Source organism: Furipterus horrens, unplaced genomic scaffold (assembly GCF_987537825.1).
Source record: "Furipterus horrens unplaced genomic scaffold, mFurHor1.1.pri manual_scaffold_3, whole genome shotgun sequence".
Taxonomy (NCBI): domain Eukaryota; kingdom Metazoa; phylum Chordata; class Mammalia; order Chiroptera; family Furipteridae; genus Furipterus; species Furipterus horrens.
In genome coordinates this window covers 16,826,875-16,850,997 of record NW_028327173.1, presented here as the reverse complement: position 1 = coordinate 16,850,997, position 24,123 = coordinate 16,826,875, and the positions used below count along the sequence as shown (strand labels likewise).

Below are 24,123 nucleotides of genomic sequence, written 5' to 3'. Positions count from 1 at the left end.
GATTGGTTGCCCCTGGCACACCACAACTGGGGACCTGGAATGCAACCCAGGCATGTACCCTGACTGGGAATCGAACTCGGCAACCTTTCGGTCCACAGGATGGCGCTCAATCCACTGAGCCACATCAGCTAGGGCTGAAAAAATTCTTAACAAAAATAAAAATTCACCCTGGCTGGTGTGGCTCAGTGGATTGAGTGTCGGCCTATGAACCAAAAGGGCACTGGTTCGATTCTCAGTCAGGACACATGCCTGGGTTGCAAATCTGGTCCTCAGTTGGGGGCATGCAAGAGGTAGGCAATTGATCAATGTTTTTCTTGTACAACAATGTTTCTCTCCCTCTCTTTCTCCCTCCCTTCTTCTTTCTCTAAAGATAAATAAATAAAATCTTTTAAAAAAAAAGGAAAATGGGCTAGATCTTATCTTACACAAATTTGACAACAATAATAGTAATTATCTCATGAGTGACTATTATATGTGTGTCATATAGTCTCTAGCACTTATAAAAAACCCACTGAGTATTATTATGTCCATTCTATAGATGGAGAAACTGAAGCTCAGATGAATGAATTAATCCAAGGCCATGACAATGGTAAATGATAGAGCCATGACAATGGTAAATGATAGAGCCAGGATTCAAACCCAGCTCTTACAAATTCCAAATCTTAAGCTTTTCAAGAAAATGAATAATAAATCCCATAATGTTAGTAATGTACTTTTCCAAGATACCAATATTAACTGTTATTAGCAAGTCTGAGAAAAATAAAAATATGTAGTTAGTATTTTAACTTCAGTACAGAGCTGACACAATACTGATCCGAAAGAAGAAATATAATTTTATTGGGTCTCTTAAAGCTTCTCTGGTCAAAGTGTGATTTCAGGAGTAGAAGCTTCAGGATCACTTAGGAACTTCTTAGAAATGCACAATCTCAGGCATTTTTAGTAACAGCTTTATTGATATATAATTACAATTTATTATTAAAGTGCACAATTCAATGGTTTTTAGTTTACTCAGAGTTGTGCGACTATCACCACAATCAATTTTAGAACATTTCATCACCCCCAAAAGAAACCCCATACCCTTTAGCAGTCACCGCCCCGCCCTCCCCAATTCTCCCCAGCCCCAAGCCGTAGGCAACCACTAATCTACTTTCTGTCTCTACAGATATGCCTATCCCGTACATTTCATATAAATGAAACTATACAATACATGGTATTTTGTGGTTGGCTTCTTTCACTTAGTATGTTTCAAGATTCCTGTAGCTCTTTCACCAGGGAACCGCCGACATGAGCCGTGTTTGCACCAAGACCGTGAAGAAGGCGGCCCGGGTCATCATTTAGAAGTACTACACGCGCCTGGGCAATGACTTCCACACCAACAAACGCCTGTGCGAGGAGATCGCCATTATCCCCAGCAAGAAGCTCCGAAACAAGATAGCGGGCTATGTCACGCATCTGATGAACCGGATTCAGAGAGGCCCCGTGAGAGGCATCTCCATCAAGCTGCAGGAAGAGGAGAGAGAGAGGAGAGATAATTACGTGCAGGAGGTCTCAGCTCTGGATCAGCGGATCATTGAAGTTGATCCTGACACTAAGGAGATGCTGAAGCTCTTGCACTTTGGCAGTCTGTCCAACCTGCAGGTCACTCAGCCTACGGTTGGGATGAATTTCAAAACACCACGTAGAGCTGTTTGAATCCTTCTGTTGTGCTGTAATATTATCAATAAACCATCGACGGCCAAAAAAAAAAAAAAAGGTTCATCTATATTGTTCATCAATTCATCTTAATCCTTCCTTATAAGTGGCTATTATTCTTTCAACAGATGTATGGGTGCCAGGCAATATGACCCCATCACCCACTCCTCTCTGTGGAGCTCCAGAGTGCCACCATTCCCCTAGAAGAAGACTTTCTCCTCCCATTACTAACTACCCTAAAAAGGACTTCTTTAACAGAGTTCCCTTTTTCCATCTTCTCCCTGGAATTTAGCAGCTTAAGTATAGCTGGCCCTTGGCCAAGTTTCTCTGCACAACACCTGCAGGCACTACCAGTGCTGCCACCTTATGCCCATTTCTTGAAGTAGTGGACACTGGGTCAGACACTGTCTTCCCACATAAGAGCCCTGCTCTTTGCCATTTCCACAGCAATCTAAGTTGTGACTCATGACAGTGTGACCAGGAGAGGTCGAGGGTGTGCTGTGTGGGAGAGCATGCCTGGCACTTCCAAACAACCAAGAGGCAGAGAAAGAAGCAAGTGCAAATGCTTGAAGCTAGCGTGATTTTGTAGTTTTCTTCCTGAGTCTTTTGGCTGTTTCTTCAGCTTCCATTTCTCTTCCTCTCCTCATTCAGTTTCATTTCCCTATGTTATTCTTCACAGAATAGGGAACCTCAACTTCTCTCTCCCTGTTCATTTCTACCTGGATTGTTTGCTCTTGCCACTCCCAGTAGCACAACAATTGTGTACCTAGACATTTGAGTATGCTAAGTTACTTCTATGAAAAAGAGAGTCAGTGTAAACATTCTTCCCTGCTGAACAACAAAACAAGGAAAAATTTTCTGTGCTCCAAAATCAGGATGCCTTCGTCAATAAATGAAGCTATCCAAAGCCAAAATTTTCTTATGCAACATAAATTGTTAGCCACCCCCTGCCCCCCAAAAAACTAGCATAGTAACAAAAGCACGTTCCCTAAATGCTCATGCCTGGATATGGAACCTTGCCTGAGATTGTTGTACATTACCTGGTACTCCCTGAGTAGCCCGGATATCCTCAGGTCATGCCTTTATTTCTGGGAAAGGTTTTCCAAATTAAGGTTTCAGATGCCTCAACCTCTCGCTGCTACTCTACCGTATTCATTCAAGCAATGTTTGGAGAGTATTACATGCCAGCCCTGTGCTGTACATAAGGCAGACAAGGTTCCAGTTCTCATGGGTGGGGGAGAATATGTAACAGTAGACAGTCACTGTAATAGACTGCCATGTACAGTAGTTGGCTAATTCCCTCAGTGTGTCTTTTTCTTAAGTATTTTTATTGATCATGTTGTTACAGTAGTCCCAATTTATTGTCCCTTTGCTCCCCTCTTCCCAGTATCCCCCTTCCCTCCAGCAATCCCACACCCCTTAGTTCATGTCCATAGGTCATGCATGTAAGTTCTTTCGCTTCACCCTTTCCTATATTATTCTTAATTTCCCCCTATTTTGTACCAACCAATTATGCTTCTTAGTCCCTACCCCATTTCCCCATTTTTCCCCTTCCCCCTCCCAGCTGATAACCCTCCAAATGATCTCCATACCTATGATTCTGTTCCTATTCTGGTTTGCTTAACTGGATTTTGTTATTTTTTAGGTTCAGTTGTTGATAATTGTGAGTTTATTGTCATTTAATGTTCATAGTGTTGACCTTCTTTTTCTTAAATAAGTCCCTTTAACATTTCATATAATAATGGCTTGGTGATGATGAACTCCTTTAGCTTTACCTTGTCTGTGAAGCACTTTATCTGCCCTTCCATTCTAAATGATAGCTTTGCTGGATAGAGAAGACTTGGTTGTAGGTCCTTGCTTTTTATCACATTGAATGCTTCTTGCCAGTCCCTTCTTGACTGCAAAGTTTCTTTTGAGAAGTCAGCTGATAGTTTTATAGGCACCCCTTTGTGAGTAACTCTCTGTTTTTCTCTTGCTGCTTTTAAGATTCTCTCTTTATCTTTCATCTTTGGCATTTTAATTATGATGCCTCTTGGTGTGGTCCTCTTTGGGTTTAGCTTCTTTGGGACTCTGTATGCTTCCTGGACTTGTATGTCTATTTCCTTTGCCAAATTTGGGAAGTTTTCCTTCATTATTTTTTCACACAAGCTTTCAATTTCTTGCTCTTCCTCTTCTCCTTCTGGCACCCCTATGATTTGGATGTTGGCATGTTTAAAGTTGTCCCAGAAGTTCCTAAGCCTCTCCTCATTTCTTTCAATTCTTGTTTCCTCATTTTGTACTGTTTTTTTCTTCCTTATATTCCAAATCATTGATTTGAACTCCGGTTTCCTTCTCTTCATCACTGGTTTTGTGTGGATTTTCCTTCGTTTCATTTACCATAGCCTTCACCTTTTCCCTTACGTGTTTGCCATACTTAAGCATATCTGTCAAGTATGCGAGCATCTTTATCACCAGTGTTTTGAACTCTATGTTTGTTAGGTTGGCTATCTCCTCACTGCTTAGTTCTCCCACTGGAACCTTGATTTGTCCCCTCTTTTGGGCCATACTTCCCTGTCTCCTCATCTTGACAGGCTCCTGTGTTTGTTTGCCTCTGTATCTTAGGTAGAGCTATTGCACCTGTTACATTGTAACGGGCAGAGCCTTAGGTATTTGTCAGTACAGGGCAACTGGTTTTACCACGTTGTGGCACTGCGGGGGGAGGGGAGGGGTTGATACGGAACAATGCCGCTTGCTCAGCACTCGCCCCTTTTCCAAGCACTTCTCCCACTTTCGTATGGGGCTGGCGCCTCTATAGCTGTTGCCCCAGCTGTTGTTTCTAGAGTGGGTGGGTCTGCAGACGTTCTAGGACCATGGAGGCCCTTTAAACAAGTGGACTCTGCTGAGAGACTGGCAGTTTCTGCCTCCGCCTCAACCCCCACTGGTTTGCACAGTCAGAAGCAATGAGGCTTTATTGTCCCTGGCGCTGGAACCATGAGCTGTGGGGTCTGGTCTGGTGCTGGGAGTGCTCCTCAGGTGTCCCTCTCTACTTTTTTAAATTTTTGACTGCGCTTTCTGCCAGCATGCTGCTGCTGCCGCTGCTGCCGCTGCTGCCACACTGCGTCCTCTCTGCCCCTCCTACCTGTCTGGATGAGTATTTCTTCTTTATATCTTTGTTTGTTGGACTTCCATGCAGCTCAGTTTTCTGGAACTTCTGGTTGTCTCTAGTTTTGAGATAGTTGTGTTCCTTCTTAGTTGTGGAGGGAAACACAGTGTGTCTGTCTAGGCCTCCACCTTGGCCGGAAGTCCCCCCTCAGTGTGTATTGATGAGTCTTGTTCTTCCTGAATGAGACAGGCAAAAAGTACTTTGATTTTTTATTTTATTTTATTTTTTAAGAGAGGGAGAGAAACGATGTGTGGTTGCCTCTCTCATGACCTCAACCAGGGACCTGGCCTGCAACCCAGGCATGTGCCCTGACTGGGAATCAAATCAGTGACCCTTTGGTTCGCAGGCCAGCACTCAATCCACTGAGCCACACCAGCAAGGGCAGACCTTGCTGTTTTAGACAGCAAGGAAAAAAAAGCAGATGGACTTGTGCAGCCCTGGCTGGTAGCCTTGCAGATCTTCTGCTTTCAACTTTTGGCCCTGGAATAACTCCCTGAGAACTGTAGACGTATCACAAAGGCTGAGAACCATAGCATTAATGGACTTTATGACATTATCAAATTCTTAAACAAAGCTTGTATGTATTAGGCATTGCTTAGAAATTGTTCTTATATATAATCTTTGTTAAGTTGTATAGTTTTATATTATTTAGCAGTATAAATAATTTACATTGTGGGTTTGTTTGTATGACCATCTTTTGAGCCTTGGGACCTCAGAACAAGGTGTTACATAACTTTCCTACTTTCTACTCTTTTTGTCTTTCACAGAGCTAGGCATACCAAGGGGAGCCTGTTAAACTTTTACAGTTAGTCAGCTTGTAGAGGAATACATTATTTATTCTCTAGCTTGGGGGTCAAAGCGATCAACCAGATCTAAAGACATATTTGGAAAAACTGTCAATGTAAACAGGTTTGTATTGATGTTTACTCTGACTTTGCTATTACAATTTAGAAAAGCTTCATTTATCTAACACCTTTGGACAATATGAGATATTTGACTTAAACTTCTAAATATTGAAACTAACCCCTTTAAATACAAAAGGTTTAAATAAAATAGACCCCTGCCTTTTTGAAAAGTATAGCAAATATAATTTAACCTGTAATTTTCTTGGCATTCATAACTAGAGTGCAAAGTAATGGATCTTTGGGGAATATTAAAATATAATATGCTCTTTGCTCTACCTAAAATGATCCATGCTGGTGTGTTTTTGTGTTCTTTTATGTCCTTCTAATAATTTTCTGTTCTTCCCCTTCTTTTGTTAAGTTATTAGATAGTACCTCTTGCTACTTCCTATGTGCCTGGCTTTGGCAGTTCTCTTTCTAATCTGTGTCCTAGGAAACCAGATAGTGAAGTTTATTAGCATTGTGTGTAAAGTAAGAACAAATAATTTTTGAATATGAGAGTCTTTCCTGGAAGTGAGTAGTATTGACTTTTTAAAAAATATTTTTTTAATTTATTTTTAGAGAGAGGGAAAGGGAGGGTGAGAAACATCCATGTGCAAGAAAGATTGATTGCCTCTTGCACATCCCCAACTGGGGACCTGGCCTGGCCCACAGCCCAGTCATGTACCCTGATGAGAACCGAACCAGTAGACCCTCTGGTTCTTAGGCCGGCACTCAATCCACTGAGCCACACCAGCCAGGGTTAGTGTTGACTTTTCAAAAGCAGTTCCATGTTCCTTTTCACTTGCTTCAGTTTTCTCAATTCCCCTACAGATGCCCTAGATTGTCGGGTAAATTACCTTCTGTAGGAAACTGAGATATCCTAATACTTTTCTGCTAACACAATTTAACCTAGTGTCTTCTGATTTCTGATTTCAAACCACTAGTCCTTGCAATGTGGGCATAAAAATATATATAAATAACTTAGAAACCTGGTAAGATTTAAAGATCTTCTAGATTTGGAAGCTAATAAGCTAATAGACATTAAGTGTCTTAACCAGGGACAAAGGAATAGTAAGTATAAAAGCTAAGATACAAATTCAGCCCTGAATCAAAAATCTTTATTCTCTTTTCTTTTTTTAAATTAGAAAACAGAAATGTATTTCTCAAATAATAATCTAGAAGATTACAGAGAGCAAACAGCTCTGCTCCATCCGATCAATCAGGGACTTAGGTTACTCTCATATTGTTGATTTGCTCTCCTTAAGGATTTCACCTCCATTGCATGGTGAAAGCTCCGTCTCCGAGACATCTGGTCCAGCTTGCTCTGGAGCCGCGGCGGCTAGACAAAAGAGTAGACAAGGAACCCTTCAAGTGCCTGTGTGTTGACCAAAAGGAGGATTAGGGGATCTGGGAGCCCCAGATGAATAAAGAGGGTTAAGGGCTGGGGATGCCCATCTCTCTGTCTCTACCAACCTTTGTCTCTCAGGCACCCAAACCTAGAAAGCTACTCTCCTTTCTATTAAATCAAGTTACCTTCCTTATATTTTGCTAAGAGGTAACAAGAGGGCATTCAGCATGTATTTTGGTAATGTGGCCAAACTGGTAATAAATGTTAACCAACCAGCTGTGTCTGTAATCAGCAATTGTTATTAAGTATAAAGTAAAAGTGGTTCTTCCCAGCTGCCAGAATCTCCCGCTGAGGGAGGGAGTTTGGGAGTGACTTGGACCAGTCCAGCTGGTTTGGCCCAGATTGGCCAAATGGTATAAAGGCCAGGATTGGGTTGCATAAAAGCAGATCTAAAGCCACATAATTAATGAAAGCCAAATGGCCATCAGGGATATGAACACCTCCATCCAGAGTGCAAAGGCAATTACTGGCTTGTAGAATATAGAATTGAGACTTTGCTGAGAATAATTAAAGGAGTACTTTAACAAGAAGAAATCTTAGGCAATTTCCTAAAACACCTGTGATTGCAAGATATATAAAGGGATCTACCTGGCTAAAAAGGGAAAGTGTCTTCTGTGAAGATATATGAGATAACTTGACTCATAGGAGCCATTCACAAGTTCTGTCAGCCAGTGGCATAGTCCCCTAATAAGTAAATGACAGTGAGAATTGTGCTTTTCTGAGTTCTCTTTTAATATTTAATGTCTATAGCAAATTTTTTAAGTCCTTACTTTTTTAGTTTTTCTTCCTTCAGTGTGACAAACACCAATTCTGATTTGCCTCAATTAATTCATGTTCTTTGTTCCATTTTCTGCTTCTGCTTTAGGTTAGTTTTAAGCTATAATTAATACATATTAAATATGTAATATTATATACAGTATCTATCTATAGGTAGGGCTGCCAGGAACAAAGTCCAGAAGACCGCCCGCCACTGTGCCAACACCTATTGGCTAAACCTGTGCAGAAGCATTCAGGAAGCCGCCGATATAGGCAACGCACGAGGAATGTATGAGGGTATCAAGAAGGCAACAGGCCCAATCCCCTCCAAGATCGCCCCCCTTAAGTCCAAGACAGGTGAGGTCATCACTGACCAGGAACAGCAAATGCGGCGGTGGACCGAGCACTACCTCGAGCTGTACGCGACGAAGAACACCGTAACAGACACTGCTCTTAACGCCATCCCAGACCTACCAGTCATGGAGGAGCTAGACACCCCACCTACTGCGGCAGAGCTCGGCAAAGCCATCGACCGCCTCGCTTGCGGGAAAGCACCAGGAAGCGACGGAATCCCTCCAGAAATCCTAAAGAGTGGGAAACCAGTCCTGCTACAGCCGCTCCACCATCTACTCTGTCTCTGCTGGAAGGAGGGTTACATCCCCCAGGATATGAGAGACGCCAACATTATCACCATGTACAAGAACAAAGGAGACCGCAGCGACTGCAACAACTACCGGGGCATCTCTCTCCTCAGCGTCGTCGGCAAAGTATTCGCCCGGGTCGCTCTTGCCCACCTGCAGACCCTTGCTTCCCGCGTCTACCCAGAGTCCCAGTGTGACTTCAGAGCTGGCCGATCAACAGTGGACATGATCTTCTCCCTACGCCAGCTGCAGGAGAAGTGTTACGAGCAGCATAAACCACTCTACCTCGCCTTTATCGACCTCACGAAGGCGTTTGATCTGGTCAGTCGAAGCGGACTCTTCAGCTTGCTACGGAAGATTGGCTGTCCACCACATCTGCTTGCTGTGGTCATGTCCTTTCACGACAACATGCACAGCACGGTGTCCTACAACGGCGCAACCTCTGAGGCCTTCCCAGTCAGCAGCGGAGTAAAGCAGGGCTGCGTCCTCGCGCCTACGCTGTTCGGAATCTTCTTCTCCATGCTCCTCCAATACGCCTTTAAGGACTGCAGCGAGGGTGTCTTCATTCACACCAGATCCGATGGCAAGCTCTACAACCTGGCCCGTCTACGAGCCAAGACCAAAGTCAAAGAGGTGCTCATCCGTGAGATGCTCTTCGCCGACGACGCAGCTTTGACATCACACTCCGAAGAGGGACTCCAGCAGCTAGTCACTTGCCTTTCCCACGCATGCAAGGAGTTCGGACTAGCCATCAGCCTGACGAAGACGAATGTTATGGCTCAAGGCACGGGGACTCCCCCATGCATCACCATCGACGGATACACCCTGGAGGTTGTCAACGACTTCACTTACCTCGGGTCCACCATCTCGAGCTCTCTGTCAGTCGACTTGGAGGTCAACCGGAGAATCGCCAGGGCAGCCACAGTTATGGCCAGACTGAACCGGCGAGCGTGGAACAATTCCAGCCTCACTGAGAAAACCAGACTGCGCATCTACCAAGCCTGCGTACTCAGCACTCTCCTCTATGGCAGCGAGATGTGGACCACCTACGCAAGGCACGAAAGGAAACTCAACAGCTTCCACATGAGGTGCCTGCGACGCGTCCTGCATGTCACCTGGCAGGATAAGGTCCCCAACACCGAGGTGCTGAAGCGAGCCAATATGAGCAGTTTGCATGCAGTTCTTAGCGAGAGACGCCTCAGGTGGCTCGGCCATGTCAAAAGAATGGATGCAGGCCGTATCCCCAAAGACCTCCTCTACGGCGAGCTAGCAGAAGGCAAGAGGATGACAGGGCGCCCAAAACTGCGGTTCAAAGACATCTGCAAAAAGGACATGACACAATGCTCCATCAATCTCAACACATGGGAAGTTCAAGCAGACGACCGCCTAGCCTGGAGGCTCTCGGTCAGGCAAGGTACGTCACGCGCAGAGGCTGCGAGCAACGAGGAGGCGGTCCAGAAAAGATCGAGGCAGAAGCAGCGTCAACAGCAGCAACAACAGCCATCTGCCTTCACCTGTAACAAGTGTGGCAGGGATTGTCACTCCCGAGTCGGACTGCACAGCCATTCTCGGCGGTGCAGATAGACTCTCAAGAAGCTACGCCATCGTCTCTCGAGACGGACGGCTGCCGACGACGACGACGACGACGACTACGACTGTATTAGAGTTTCTGCTCAAACTGCTTCTACGCAGTGAGCTATCTTATTCCATGATTCTCTGGCCAACTCCATCATTGGGTTTCTTTCTTTTTTTTTCGTGACTTTTTAAAAAATTGAATTCATTGGGTGACATTGGTTAATAAAAATTATATATGTTTCAGAGGTACAATTCTATACTACATCATCTGTATATTATATTGTGTTCATGACTTAATTTTAATTCATATTTTTCAGATTTACAGTTTTGTTTGTTAGTTGACCTTCTGTGCATGTATTACCTTTTTACCTAGAAGATGTGAAACATCTCATCTTCCTTGCGGTAAAACAAGGTTGGGATTCTAGGGGTTCTCCTTTCTTCAGACTCTCTACCACATTAAAGTTGGGGGCAAAACTCACTTGTAGTCAAAACTCAGTTTAACAGTTAAGAAAGGTCAACAATTCACCATTCAAGCTTTGCTTTGGATCTTTGTGTGAAGAGGAGAAGGAAGTAAGGATATGGGCCATGAGCTAAGACACCATCTTGATGTTATGTCTTAGGTTTTCCTATGACTTTCTTGTCCCTTTAGTTCCTATAGTTTTAAGCTGCAGTGATTGAGAATGGAGTTAACCTAGTGTAGTTTTGCTACAATAAAGGCTCCTCACCAATGTTGTATGACATGTCCCTTCATACCTTATCTCACGCTGTTACCTTCAGCAGAAGTACTTCTATGGCTCTCCCCAAGCCTCATGTCAAATATCACCTCTTTGGGAAGCAGTCTTTAATTCCTTTAACTTGGGGTTAGCAAACATTTTCTGTAAATAAGCAGATAGCCCTGGCGGGGTAACTCAGTTGGTTAGAGCATTGTCCTGGCACACCAACGTTGTGATTTGATCCCTGGTCATACAAGAAGCAACCAATGAATGCATTAATAAATGGAACAACAAATCAATCCCTCTCTCTCTCTCTCTCTCTCTCTCTCTCTCTCATTAATTTATTTTAAAAAGAAAAACAGGTTTATCTCTCCACACCATGCCCCTCTCCTTTCTTAGAGAGTGAATAAAATCTTTACTCCCTACAAAAAAAAAAAAAAAAAAAAAGTAAATATTTTAGGCTTTACAGGCCGGGAGCAATGGGAGAGCTACATAAGGTCTATGTCCCAATGATTCAGTTCTGTTGCACTGCAAAAGCAACCATAGACAACAGATAAATGGGAGTGGCTGCAGTGCAGCAAAACTTCATTTACAAAAATAGGCAGAAGACTAGATTTGCCACATGATCTTCAGTTTGTTAACTCCTTCTCTACTTAGATACTTCTGCATTGTTCATGCCTCCATAATTATATTTGTAATGTAAGTTTGCTTCTATCAGAACATGAGCACCTTGAGGGCAAGTATTCTGTCTTTACACCTTTCTGAACTAAACAAAACTGAACTCCTAATGATTATAGGTACTCTATAAACATTTCTGGGAGAAACTGGGGAAGAAAGATAGGAAGAGATGGTGTTCCTAATTAAACAGGAAGCTGGACCATGTAAATCCCCTACTAATATGCAATTGAATATGACCTTCGCTTAGTAACATGAACAGATGCTGTTTATAAATGGTGGCATTTAGCCCTGGCAGAGTGACTCAGTTGATTGGAGTGTCATCCCCATGCACCAAAAAGGTTACAGTTCAATCCGTGGTCAGGGCACATACCTAGGTGTGGGTTTGGTCCCCAGGCGGGGTGCACTTACTGCAGGCAACCAATCGATTTCTCTCTCTCTCTCTCCCTTCGGCTCTCTCTAAAATCAATAAATATATCCTTGAATAAGGATAAAAATAATAATAAAATTGTTGCACTGGGCTCTTCTGAACGGTTTCATTTCAGCAAGCTTGTTTGGAGATTCATATATGTGGTAGCCAGCCTCCAAGGCCCTCAGTGACCTTTACCTCCTGGTATTCCATGTACCCTCCCATGCTGAATAGGCACACTAGAATACTGTGGAAATAAAGATATATGACTTCTGAGGTAAGTCATAAAAGACATGTGGCTTCTGCTTTGCTACCTCTTGGATCACCCTCTGTGAAGGAAACTAGCTGCTATGTCTTGAAGACAAGCAACCCAATGGAATGGTTCATGGGGCAAAGAACTGATGCCTTCTGCCAATAGCCATAAGAGCAAGCCATCCTGGAATTGGATCATCCTTCCTCAGTTAAATTGTTGGCTGGCAATTTTATACAAAAGCTGGCTACTTTTTCACAATTAATATGAAAATGAAACAATCTAAATAAACTTCAATATACTTTATTTATACGTAATGTATTGAAATGAAACTTTGTACATATCTTCTATATAATTTTAATAACTTTTTTTTTGTTTGATAAACTGTATAGCAGTTTATCGTGCTTGAAAACACAAGTTTATTCATGACCAGTCAACAATGTGTTAAGGCTCAGAGGTGCAGTCCTGTCTGACATTTTGGCTATAAACTCATGAGACACTCTGAGCCACACAACTTAGACACTCCTGAACTCCTGACCCATAGAAACTATATGAGATAATAAATGTTTATTATTGTCTTAAGTTGCTAATTTTGGAAATTATTTGTTGTATAGCAATAAATAACATACAATATGCTAAGTGTCTTTCCTTCTTTCCTATAGTCTTTAAGAATACCTTGTTATTCTTAGCATTTAAAATATCTAATTCTATATTTGTTTAATGCCTGTATATCCTTTACTAGGACAGAGATGATGTCTAATTTTTCATCAAGCACAACTTCCAGAATTCAAAATATTTTTTTAGTAACAAACAAACAAAAGAATCTTAAACCCAAATGTGAATTGCTCCCAACCTTTTGTATTCCTAAAATATATTACAATGGTATGCTTCCCAAAATCATTCTTCACATAGGATTAAAACATTTATGTTCCTCTGTTGTAGCATTATCATGCCAAGTAATAGTTGGCAGTCTGTGAGCTCCATGAGGGCAAGGACCTTAGCATCACACTTGTATTTCCAGCATTTTCAAATGCCCACTACAAAGATATTCAATAAATGCTACTGAATGATAAATTAAGAGATGTAATCAATCAATTTGCAGTATGACAAAATGGACTTCCCGTGATACTATTCAAGACTTGAAGTTATGCCACTTCACTCACTATTGCAGTTTTGGGGATTCTTTGATTTGTTTTGGTATCAGTTATACTGAATTAAAAATAAAGCCCTCTGGCCCTGCCGGGGTAGCTCAGCTGATTAGAGCGTTGTCCCAACATGCCAAGGTTGCAGGTTTGATTTCCAGTCAGGGCACATACAAGAATCAAGGAATGAATGTTTAATAAATGGAACAACAAATGGATGTTTTTTTATCTCTCTCTCTCTCTTTCTTCCTCTCTCTCTCTCAAATCAATAAATTTTAAAAAGTAGCCTTGACTGGTGTGGCTCAGTTGCTGGGGTGATGTCCCACAAAGCAAAAGGTTGCTGGTTTGATCCCTGAACATGCCTGGGTTGCAGATTTGGTGTTTCTCTCTTACATCAATGTTTCTCTTCCTCTCTTTCTCCCTCCCTTCCCCTCTCTCTAAAAATAAATAAATAAATAAATAAATCCCTCTATTAAAGCTTCTTGACCAAACCAAGTTTAAATAACAGGTTCTACTGAGAGACTCAGTAAATCAGAAGAAGGATAGTAGTATTTTCTAGTATAAATGCTGTTCCAGTTTGGCAGGTGGAGCACAGAAAATACACATTCTGTAAGATATGTAGATCCATAGACTAATCTATCCCTGTTTATGCTACACCAGAAAATTCAAGTATACTAGGTACAGATTCTACAATTAGAAGGGCTCCCTTGAGAAGTGATGCCATTCAAAATATTAGAGCCCTGGCTGGTATGGCTCAGTTGGTTGGACTGTTGTCCACTAGACTGAAAAGTTGCAGGTGTGGTTCCCAGTCTGGATGCATACCCAGGTTGCAGGTTCCATCCCCAGGAGCACATATGAGAAGGCAACCCATCAATGTTCCTTTCTCTCTCTAAAAGCAATAAAAAAAAAAAAGTCCTTGGATGAAGAGAAAACAATAATAATAATAATATTTTTTAAAATATTAGAAAATCCAAGTAATAACAGGATTTGAATGATTTATGATACTGGAATATTTAAACCCAGAGTAAAATTCCTCAAGACTGTATAGTATTTACAATAATACTCATAAATGGTCCTGGGTATAAATACCATTATTGTGGTATCAAAAAGTCAACAAATACTTTTAAAATTAATTTTTACTTTATGTTACTGTGAAAATTTACAAGATAACTGTTAAAGTCAATCTCAATGGAAATAGTACATTTAAAGTATCATGTTATACTATTGCAGAACATATCAAACATGACCTGTCCTGACTTCAATTGACCAAAGCTGCTGATACAAAGTATATAATAAGTATATACTCTAAAATTAGCAAGAGTATCAGTTGACTTAGAGGTGACTGAGAGCTGACTCAGTTACATTTTTATTGTTACTTACAATTCGTAATGCAGTGGCTACTAGTATAATTTATATTATCAAAATAATTAGGTCATATCTTTCCCTGGTGGTCTCTCTGACTATTGATGACCTGTTCATATCATATACAAAGAATTGCCATAAAGCAATATCAAAAACAAATCTATCTAAAATTGCCAAACTACAATGATCAGCATAAAACACAGATCCTGGTTAAGAAACAAATATAATATTTAAGCTGACTCTTTGAAAATACTCCCATATTAAAACATTTTTGTTTAGATCATATCTAGCCAAAAAAAAAAAAAAAAGAGGCGGGGGGGAGCACAGTAATACCATCAGTGGACCACAAGGCTTTGAAGAAGTTCTAACAAAGTCAGAGGAGCCACCAATATATACATGATGTTTGAGTGGAAAATTCAGGCACAGTGCTCTAGGACTGGGCTCTGTTCACATGAAGTCGATATAAACAGCATCTCAGCTCCAATTGTGGCTTGCTCATCAAGAGTCTTTCATTGCAATGGTCATTAGGAAAGGAGCTCTGTTTACTGCTAAAGGCAACAAAGCTGGTAGTTAACAGTTCCTATACCTATGAAATAACCATGAGACTTGAATTCTACCCTTCACAGAAGTAGCCAACTTCATTACACCCCAACTTAATATATCCAATTGTATTATATATTCTCAAGCTACATTGGTAATCATTCATTCAACATATATATTTTAAAGGTCTGTGTTTTACCTGACACTATTTTAAGTGTTAAGGATACAGAGGTGAATAAAGTGAACAAAAGTCTCTAACCTTAAACACTTACATTTTAGTGGTGAGAGACAGACACTAAAATAATAAAATGTAAGTGAAATATATATAACTAAAACATAAATGAACTATATGTCAGATGCAGGAAAAGGAGAAAGAGAAAGCCAGGGTTAAGCAAGGTTGCAACTTTAAATAGGACAGTGACAAAATACCTCGGTAAGAAATGAAAATCTGAGCAAAAACCAGAAGAAAATGAGGGAGTATATTAACCAGTTCAGGCTGCCATAAGAAAATACCATAGACTGGGTCGTTTAAACAACAGATATTTATTTTCTCATAGTGCTAGAGACTAGAAATCTGAGATCAGGCTGTCAGCAAGCTCGGGTTCTAATGAGAACTCTCTTTCTGGCCTGTAGACCATAACCTTGTTGTGTGTTCACATGGCTTTTACTTGATGTATGAATAGAGAGAGAGATCTCCCCAATCTCTTCTTTTTTTCTTTTTTGTTTTTAAATTTATTTCAGAGAGAGAGGAAGGAAGAGGTAGAGAGAGTGAAACATCAATTTGTTGTCCCACTTATTTATGCATTCATTGGTTGCTTCTTGTATGTGCCCTGACGGGAGATAGAACCCACAACTTTGGTATATCGGGACAATGCTCTAACCAACTGAGTTACCTACCCAGCGAGGGTCCCCCAATTTCTTCTTATGTAGTCACTAATTCTATTATATCAAGGCCCCATCCTTATAACGCCACTCAACCTTAATTACCTTCATAAAAGCCCTGTGTCCAAATTGTTACATTGGGGTTTCAAACATGTAAATTTGAAAGAGGGGACACAATTCAGTCTATAGCAGGGAGTGAGTTATGTAGATATCTAGGGAAAGAACATTTTATTTATTTATTTTCTTTTGTAAAGATTTTATTTAGCCCTGGCTGGCGTAGTGCAGTGGATCGAGTGCCAGCCTACTAGCAGAAAGGTCACTGGTTCAATTACCAGTCAGGGCACATGTTTGGGTTGCAGGCAAGGTCACCAGTTGGGGGCGTGTGAGAGGCAACCAGTCATGTCTCTCACACACTGATGTTTCTCTCCCTTTCTTCCTCTCTTCCCTCTCTCTCTAAAAGTAAACAAGTAAAACATTTACTTTTAGAGAGAGGGAAAAGAGAGGGAGAGAGAGAAATATCAATGCAAGAGAAACACCAAATCCACAACCCAGGCGTGTGCCCTGACCGGGAACTGAACTGACCTTTTGCTTTGCAGGACAACAGTCAACCAACTGGGCCACACTGATCAGGGCTAGGGAAAGAATATTTTAGGCAGAGTTTGGGCCAAAAAGATAAGTTAGAGAGTTGCCAGAATATAATATCTAAAGCCATTTGGCTGGATAAAATCACCAATGGAGTGAATGTAGAGCAGAGAAAAAAATCCAAGGTCTAAATCCTGGTGTACTCCAAGGAGGAGGAAGCAGGAAAAGAAACTGAGGAGTAGCCAAGCCAGTGAATGAGTTACAAGGAAACCAGGAGAGTGTAGTGTCCTGGAAGCCTAGTGAATAAAGCATAGCATTTTGAGAAGGAGGGAGCGAGAGTTCTGTCAAATAAGAATGAAGGCTGAGCCTTGACCATTGGATAAACAACGTGGAGATCACTGGTGACCTTAGCAAGAGCAATTTTAGTGGAGTGGGAAGGGCAAAGCCTGGCTGGAGTATGTTCAGAACAGACTGAAAGGAGAAGAATTCAAAACATTGAGTAGACAAGCAACAACAGCAAAATAAACAAATTGGACTATATAAAAATTAAAAACGTTTTGCTGTAAATGATACCATCCAGAAAGTAAAAAGACAACCTACAATAGGGAATAAAATATTTACAAATCTGATAAGGAATTGGTATTCAGAAACATATTTTTAAAACTTACATTTTTCAACAGTAAAAAATAACTCAATTTTTTCAAATGGGCAAAGGACTTGAATAGATATTTCTCAGAAGATATGTAAATGGCCGATAAGTGCATGAAAAGATGCCCAACATCATTAGCCATTAGAGAAATATAAATCAAAACCACAATGAGAAATCACATCTACTAGAATGGCCTATAATCAAAAAGACAGATAATAAATAGAGTTGGTGAAGATGGAGATAAATTGGATTGGAATCCTTATATATTGCTGATGGGTAGATAAAATGGTACAGAATTTTGGAAAACAGTTTAACAGTTTCTCAAAAAAGTTAAACATAACATTTTTCTATTAGATCAGCGACTCCTCCATGACCTAGCAATTCCACTTCTAGGTGTATGAGTATATCCAAGATAAATAAAAATTTATGTCCATATAGAAACTTGTATGCAAAAAAGGTGTACATGAATGTTCACAGCAAGCAGCATTTTTTAAAGTATATTTATTGATATGCTGTTACAGTAATTCCAATTGTTTTCCCCTTTGCTCCCCTCTGCCCAGTACCCCCCTTCCCTCCAGCAATCCCACCCCCCTTAGTTCATGTCCATGGGTCGTGCATATAAGTTCTTTGGCTTCACCCTTTCCTATATTATTCTTAATATCCCCCTGTCTATTTTGTACCAACTGATTTTGCTTCTTAGTCCCTGCACCATTTCCCCATTTTTCCCCCTTCCCCCTCCCAGCTGATAACCCTCCAAATGATCCCCATGGCAGCATTTTTTATAAGAGCTAAAAAAAATGGGAACAATCCAAATGTTCATCAACTGATGAATGGATAAATAAAAGCAGTATATTCAAACAACAGAATAATTATTCAGTAATAGAAGAAATCAGGTACAGATATATGCTACAACATGGATGCACTTGAAAACATTATGCTAATTGACAGCATCCAGTCACTAAAGACCATGTATTGTATGATTTCATTATATTAAAAGTCCGGAATTGGCCAAAGCATAAAGACAAAAAGATTAGTGATTGTGTAGTGTTCTATAGAATGGGGAGTGATTAACGGGCAGGGGGTTTCATTTGGGGATGATGAAAATATTCTAAAATTGATTGTGATAGTAGTTGCACAACTCTGTGAATATATTTGAATTACTAAATTGTACACTTTAAATGAATGGATTTTATGGTATGTGAATTATATCCCAATGAAGGCTTTTTTAAAAATTGCATAGTGATGACATAAGGAACAGAGAAATAAAATTCTACTAGATACTTAACATTACCATTTGGAATTCAATTCTAAGTGTATCTGATTCCAAAGCCTCTGTGTTCTTAACCATTCTGCTATATTGCCTCCTTGGGATTATTTCCTTAGGTTAGATTCCCAGAAGTAAAATTAATTACTGAGACAAAGGATATGAAAATTTTACTGGAAGGGCTGAAGGAGTCTATACAGCCATCTAGGCTTCCCAGGTACATGGCGCCTTTTTAGGCAAAATAAACTGTTCTTTTCTGCTCAAGTGCTATGACTCATAACAACTTGTTTTGAATGAAACAAATCCTGCTATCGTAGCAGATTAACCAGCAGCTAAGAACGGGCTAAAGGTAACTAGGTACAGGCTAGCCAACCATTACTAGGGCAGTAGTGGTAGCTTAGTGTTCAAAAACAGCACTTAATAACAAGTAATGACAAATCAACCCAATCAAATTTCTTTACAGATATATAAATGCCACATGAACAAAGAGAAGGCAAGTTATTCAAGCCAAAATGGTTGAGTTTTAAGCAGCTGTGTGGTAAGTACAGAAAGCAAATTATTTGTGGAGAAGCTTTCGATTGTCATCTAAAGAGTGAACCCAACACCTCTTGAAGACAAGGTCACCCCACTAGGAACACATGCATAGCACATTGAAGCCAAGGCATTTATACTAATCTAATCATAATAAGCATTCTCCAAAGATAAAGGAGTTTTCAAAGGGAAATCAAATCATTCCATCAGATGGAATCACTGTATCAATAAAAACTTTAAATAAATTATCTTTTGTTCCAAGGTGGGGGTGGGAAGAGGAAGATAAATAGAAGTTAGAACATCTAATCTAATAAGGACTCCAAATCTTTTAAATCTTCATTTTTCCTCAAACCTTACCAACCCCCTCCTGCCCTGAACTCAGCCAATGAATTTGCCTTTCATGTCACTGGGAAAATACAGGTAATCAGATAGAAATTTTCTCACCCTCTCACCACCACATCCACCAACATCTGCATCAGCACCCATATTCTCTGTTTTCTTTCCTGTGACAAAGGGAAAAGTGTCCTTATTTCTATTAAAGGTCAATCATCTCTTTAGGCTCTGTAACACATCCTCTCCTAGCCCAGTTATGGACTTTGCTCCTGAAATTTTCCCTAATCTTTCTGAATCATCAATTCCTCCCTTTCTGTTGAAAACATGCAAGCATGCTCTAGTACCTCCTTCTTCATATTAAAAAAACTTTTCTGGGGTATTTTAAAAAATACTTTAGAGTGGCAAAGGTTGTAAAAGTATGACACAAAACTCACATAAATTCAACTATGTTTTAAAAAATTCTGCAAAGCCCTGACTGATGTGGCTTAGTTGGTTGGGCATTGTCCCACAAAGTAAAAGGTCACTGGGTTGATTCCCAGTCAGAGCACATACCTGGGTTATGGTTTCGGTGCCTTGTTGGGGCATGTACGAGTGGCAACTGATCAATGTTTCTCACATTGATGTTTCTCTCCCTCTCTTCCCCTTTTTATGAAAATAAATGAATATAATCTTTAAAAAATAAAATTAATTAAAATTCTGCAGAAAAAAAATCACTATAAACAAAGTGAAAAGACATGTTTGCAACTCATATCACAGAGAGAGGGCTAACTTTCCTGATATGTTAAGAGCTCCTAAAACTCAATAAAAAGATCAATACTCATTAGAAAAATGAGCAAAAGATGGGAAGAGACAATTGAAAGAAAAAATAAATACAAATAGCTTATAAACTTTTGAGAATATATTCAACCTCACTCAAAATTTTAAAAATGCAGAATAAAAGAGATCACTTTGGTGCAACACCAAAAGATCATTTTTCACTTACTAGATTGGCAAAGATAAAAATTTGATAACAAACTGTATGGGGAAATAGGCCTTCTCATCATTGCTGGTAGGACATACTGGTACAAATTATAGAAGCATTTCGGCACCACATCTATCAAACTTACAAATGTACTTACCCTTTGATTCAGCAATATTCTAATTAATTTTATCCTACAGATATATTGTCACACATGTGAAAAGACCTATGTACAAAATTATTCATTGCAGCTTTATAATAGCAAAAGATTGAAAACCACTTAAATATTTACTAGGGAATTGAATAAATAAATTAGGGTATAACAACACCATGAAACCATGAATAAAGAAGCAGAAGATCTTTTTGTATACCTACATGGAACAATTTCCAAGACATGATGATACAAAGGGCAGAAACAGAGTATACAGTGAGTTGCCACTTGTACATTTGTTTAAAAGAAGGGGGACTGGCCAGGTACTCAAATGTTTCTCTCTCTCAGAATATATTAAAAATAAAATAAAGAGATGAAAGGTGGAAGAATAACATAAATATTGGCTTGTATATACAGAGAATATTTCCAGAATGATTGATGAGATACTGGGAACATTGAAACGAGGGAGGAAAACACTGATTGGGAGAAAGACGTGGAAGTGAGATTTTCACTGTATACCCATTTGTACCTTTAAAACTTTGTACCATGTAATATAATGTATTTAAAAATTGGTTTTTATTAAAAATATTTTTAAAGTTTCCTTCCCAGCTATCATTCTATTTATTTACAAAACTATTCAAAGGGTATGTCTCTATGTGTTGTCTCTACTTTATCATCTCTATTCTCTCTTCAACCCATTCAGATCTTTTTGTCTCCACCATTCTACTGAAACTGCCTTGTCCAGGTCATTATAACCTTCGTCTTGCCAAACCCAATAGCCTTATCTCTACCTTTATCTTAGCCTCTCAGCAATATTCAACACTTTTTTAAAGTATATTTTATTGATTATGCTGTTACAGTTGTCCCAATTTTTCCCCCTTGGTCCCCCTCCCTCCGGTACCTCCTTCCCTCCAGAAACACCCCCCCACACACACACACACTTAGTTCATGTCCATGGGTCATGAATGTAAGTTCTTTGGCTTCTCCCTTTCCTATACTATTCTTTCTAAAAATATTTTTTAATTTATTGTTTGAGAGAGGAAAAGAGGGAGAAAGAAAGGAAGAGAAACATCGATGTTTGATAGATACATCAATAAGTTGCCTGTTGCAGGCCCCCAAGTGGGGACCTGGCCCACAACCTAGGCATGAGTTCTGACTGGGAATTGAACCAGTGACCCTTTGGTTCACAGGTCAGCGCTCACTCCACTGAGCCACACCAACCAGGGCCCTATTTGTACTTCTTCGTCGTCGGCAGCCGTCCGTCTCGAGAGACGATGGTGTAGCTTCTTAAGAGTCTATCTGCACCGCCGAGAATGGCTGTGCAGTCCGACTCGGGAGTGACACAGTATCTGTCTCCTCCCGTGTTGAATCGACATCACCCACTCCCCCACATCCCCTTTCCGGCTGGCAACCATTAAAATGCTCTCTGTATCCATGAATCTGTTTCTGTTCTTACTTTCTTAGTTTGTTTTTTAGATTCAATTGTTGATAGATGTGTATTTTTTGCCATTTTATTGTTCACAATTTTGATCTTTTTCTTAAATAAGTCTCTTTAACACTTCGTATAATAATGGTTTGGTAATGATGAACTCTTTTAGTTTTTGTTTTTTTTTTTTTCTGTCTGGGAAGCTCTTTACGTGTCCCTCAATTCTAGGTGATAGCTTTGCTGGGTAGAGCAATCTTGGTTATAGGCCCCTGCTTTTCATGGCTTTGAATATTTCTTGCCAATCCCTTCTGGCCTGAAAAGTTTCTTTAGAGAAATCAGCTGACAGTCTTATGGGAACTCCTCTGTAGGTAACTAACTTCTTTTCTCTTGCTGCTTTTAAGATTCTCTCTTTATCTTTAACCTTTGGCATTTTGATTATGATGCGTCTTGGAGTGGGCTTCTTTTGTATCCATCTTGTTTGGGACTCTCTGTGTTTCTTGGACTTAACATGTCTATGTCCTTCACCAAATTAGGGAAGTTTTCTTTCATTATTTTTTCAAATAGATTTCCAATTTCTTGCTCTTTCTCTTCTCCTTCTAGCACCCCTATGATGTGAATGTTGGACCTCTTGAAATTGTCCCAGAGGTTGCCTATATTATCTTAATTTGTTTGGATTCTTTTTTTCTTCATGTTTTTCTAACTGATTGTTCTTTTCTTCTTTATGTTCCAAATTATTGATTTGATTCTTGGCTTCATCCACTCTAGTGTTGTTTCCCTGAAAACTGTTATTTCAATTAGTGCATCCTTCATTTCTGACTGGATCCTTTTTGTGCTGCTGATATTCTAAGTTCCTTAAGCATCCTTATAACCAGCGTTTTGAACTCTGCATCTAATAGATTGCTTATCTCCATTTCGTTTAGCTCTTTTTCTGGAGTTTTGATCTGTTTGCTCATTTGGGTCATGTTTCTTTATCTCCTCATGTTGGCAGCCTCCCCGTGTTTGTTTCTATGTATTAGGTAGAGCTACTTTGACTCTGTGTCTTGGTAGTGTGGCTTAATGTAGTAGGTGTTCTGTAGAGTCTGGTGGCACAGCCTCTCCTATCACCCAAGCTGGGCACTCAAGGTGTGCTTTCCATGTGGGCTGAGTATACCCTCCTCCTGTAGTTGAGCCTTGGTTGCTATTGGCAATTCAATGGGAGGGATTTACCCAGGCCAGTCAGCTGCAAGGATTGGCTGTGACCACATATCACTAACCTCTGCCCTCTGTGGAGGATCAGCTGTGCAGGGGCAGGGTGGTGGTGCTTTGATGTGGTCTATAGCTGTCCACTGGGTACAGCGGCTCTGGGATTTCCTGGGTGGTGCAGGCCAAGGTTAGCCCCTACCTGTGTTTTCCTGGGGCACGCTATCTGAGCTATAAAGCAATCTGAGATGGCTGCTACTTGTGCTGGGCTTGGAAATTCCCAGGCAAAGCCAAGCTGTGAATCTAAGCTGGCTGCTGCTAGTGCCAGCCCTGGGGCTCACTCAGGCCAGCTGTTGATTGTTTGAGATGATTTAGGAAGTTGTTAAGCATGAGCCAAGATCAGCCATTCATATGGAAAAGCAGCTTGGGAGGGCCTAGTATCTGGGAATGTCCAAGGTGGGTCAAAGAGTGTTAGCCATGTTGATGGAGTCTCAGATATGGCACTAGCTTGTGAGCTCAATCTGGATGGATGTGGTTTCTTTATTTTATTTTATTTATTTATTTACTTATTTAGATTTATTGTTTTTCCATTACAGTTGTCCCACTTTTTCCCCCATTGCTTCCCCACCCACAGCCTACCCCTTCTCCCACAGTCAATCCTCACCTCGTTGTACATGTCATCCATGGGTTATTTATACTAGTTCCTTTACTAAACCCTTTCCCTACTTACCTGCCTTCTCTCCCTCCTCCCCTCCCCGCTGGTACCTTTTAGTCTGTTCCTTGTTTACATGCCTCTGGTTCAATTTTGCTCGTTCGTTTGTGCTTTTCATTAGATGGATGTGGTTTCTTTAATTCTGTTCTGGCTGATGGTTGTTCTATATTTTAGTTATAATTTTGATGTGGTTGTGCAAAGAGGCGAGCCATGTCTGCCTATTTCACCATCTTGACCAGAAGTCTATTATTTATGATTTAATATTTC

The 24,123-nt window shown here is 40.4% G+C and overlaps 1 long non-coding RNA gene and 1 pseudogene across 2 annotated transcripts in view; one reads left to right on the top strand and one right to left on the bottom strand.

Moving 5' to 3' along the window:
• The first annotated feature begins 1,284 nt into the window (after positions 1 to 1,284).
• LOC150014414 (small ribosomal subunit protein eS17 pseudogene) lies at positions 1,285 to 1,742 on the top strand (annotated as a pseudogene).
• Positions 1,743 to 13,831: 12,089 nt separating this feature from the next.
• The window catches only part of LOC150014413 (uncharacterized), a 48,194-nt gene continuing 37,902 nt past the window's right edge, over positions 13,832 to 24,123 (bottom strand). For both annotated transcript variants that reach the window (XR_016509929.1, XR_016509930.1), the window contains 3 exons: positions 19,983 to 20,072; positions 19,542 to 19,600; positions 13,832 to 14,176 (listed from right to left, as the gene is read on the bottom strand). This is a non-coding gene — a long non-coding RNA (uncharacterized LOC150014413). The remainder of the gene's footprint in view (positions 14,177 to 19,541; positions 19,601 to 19,982; positions 20,073 to 24,123) is intronic.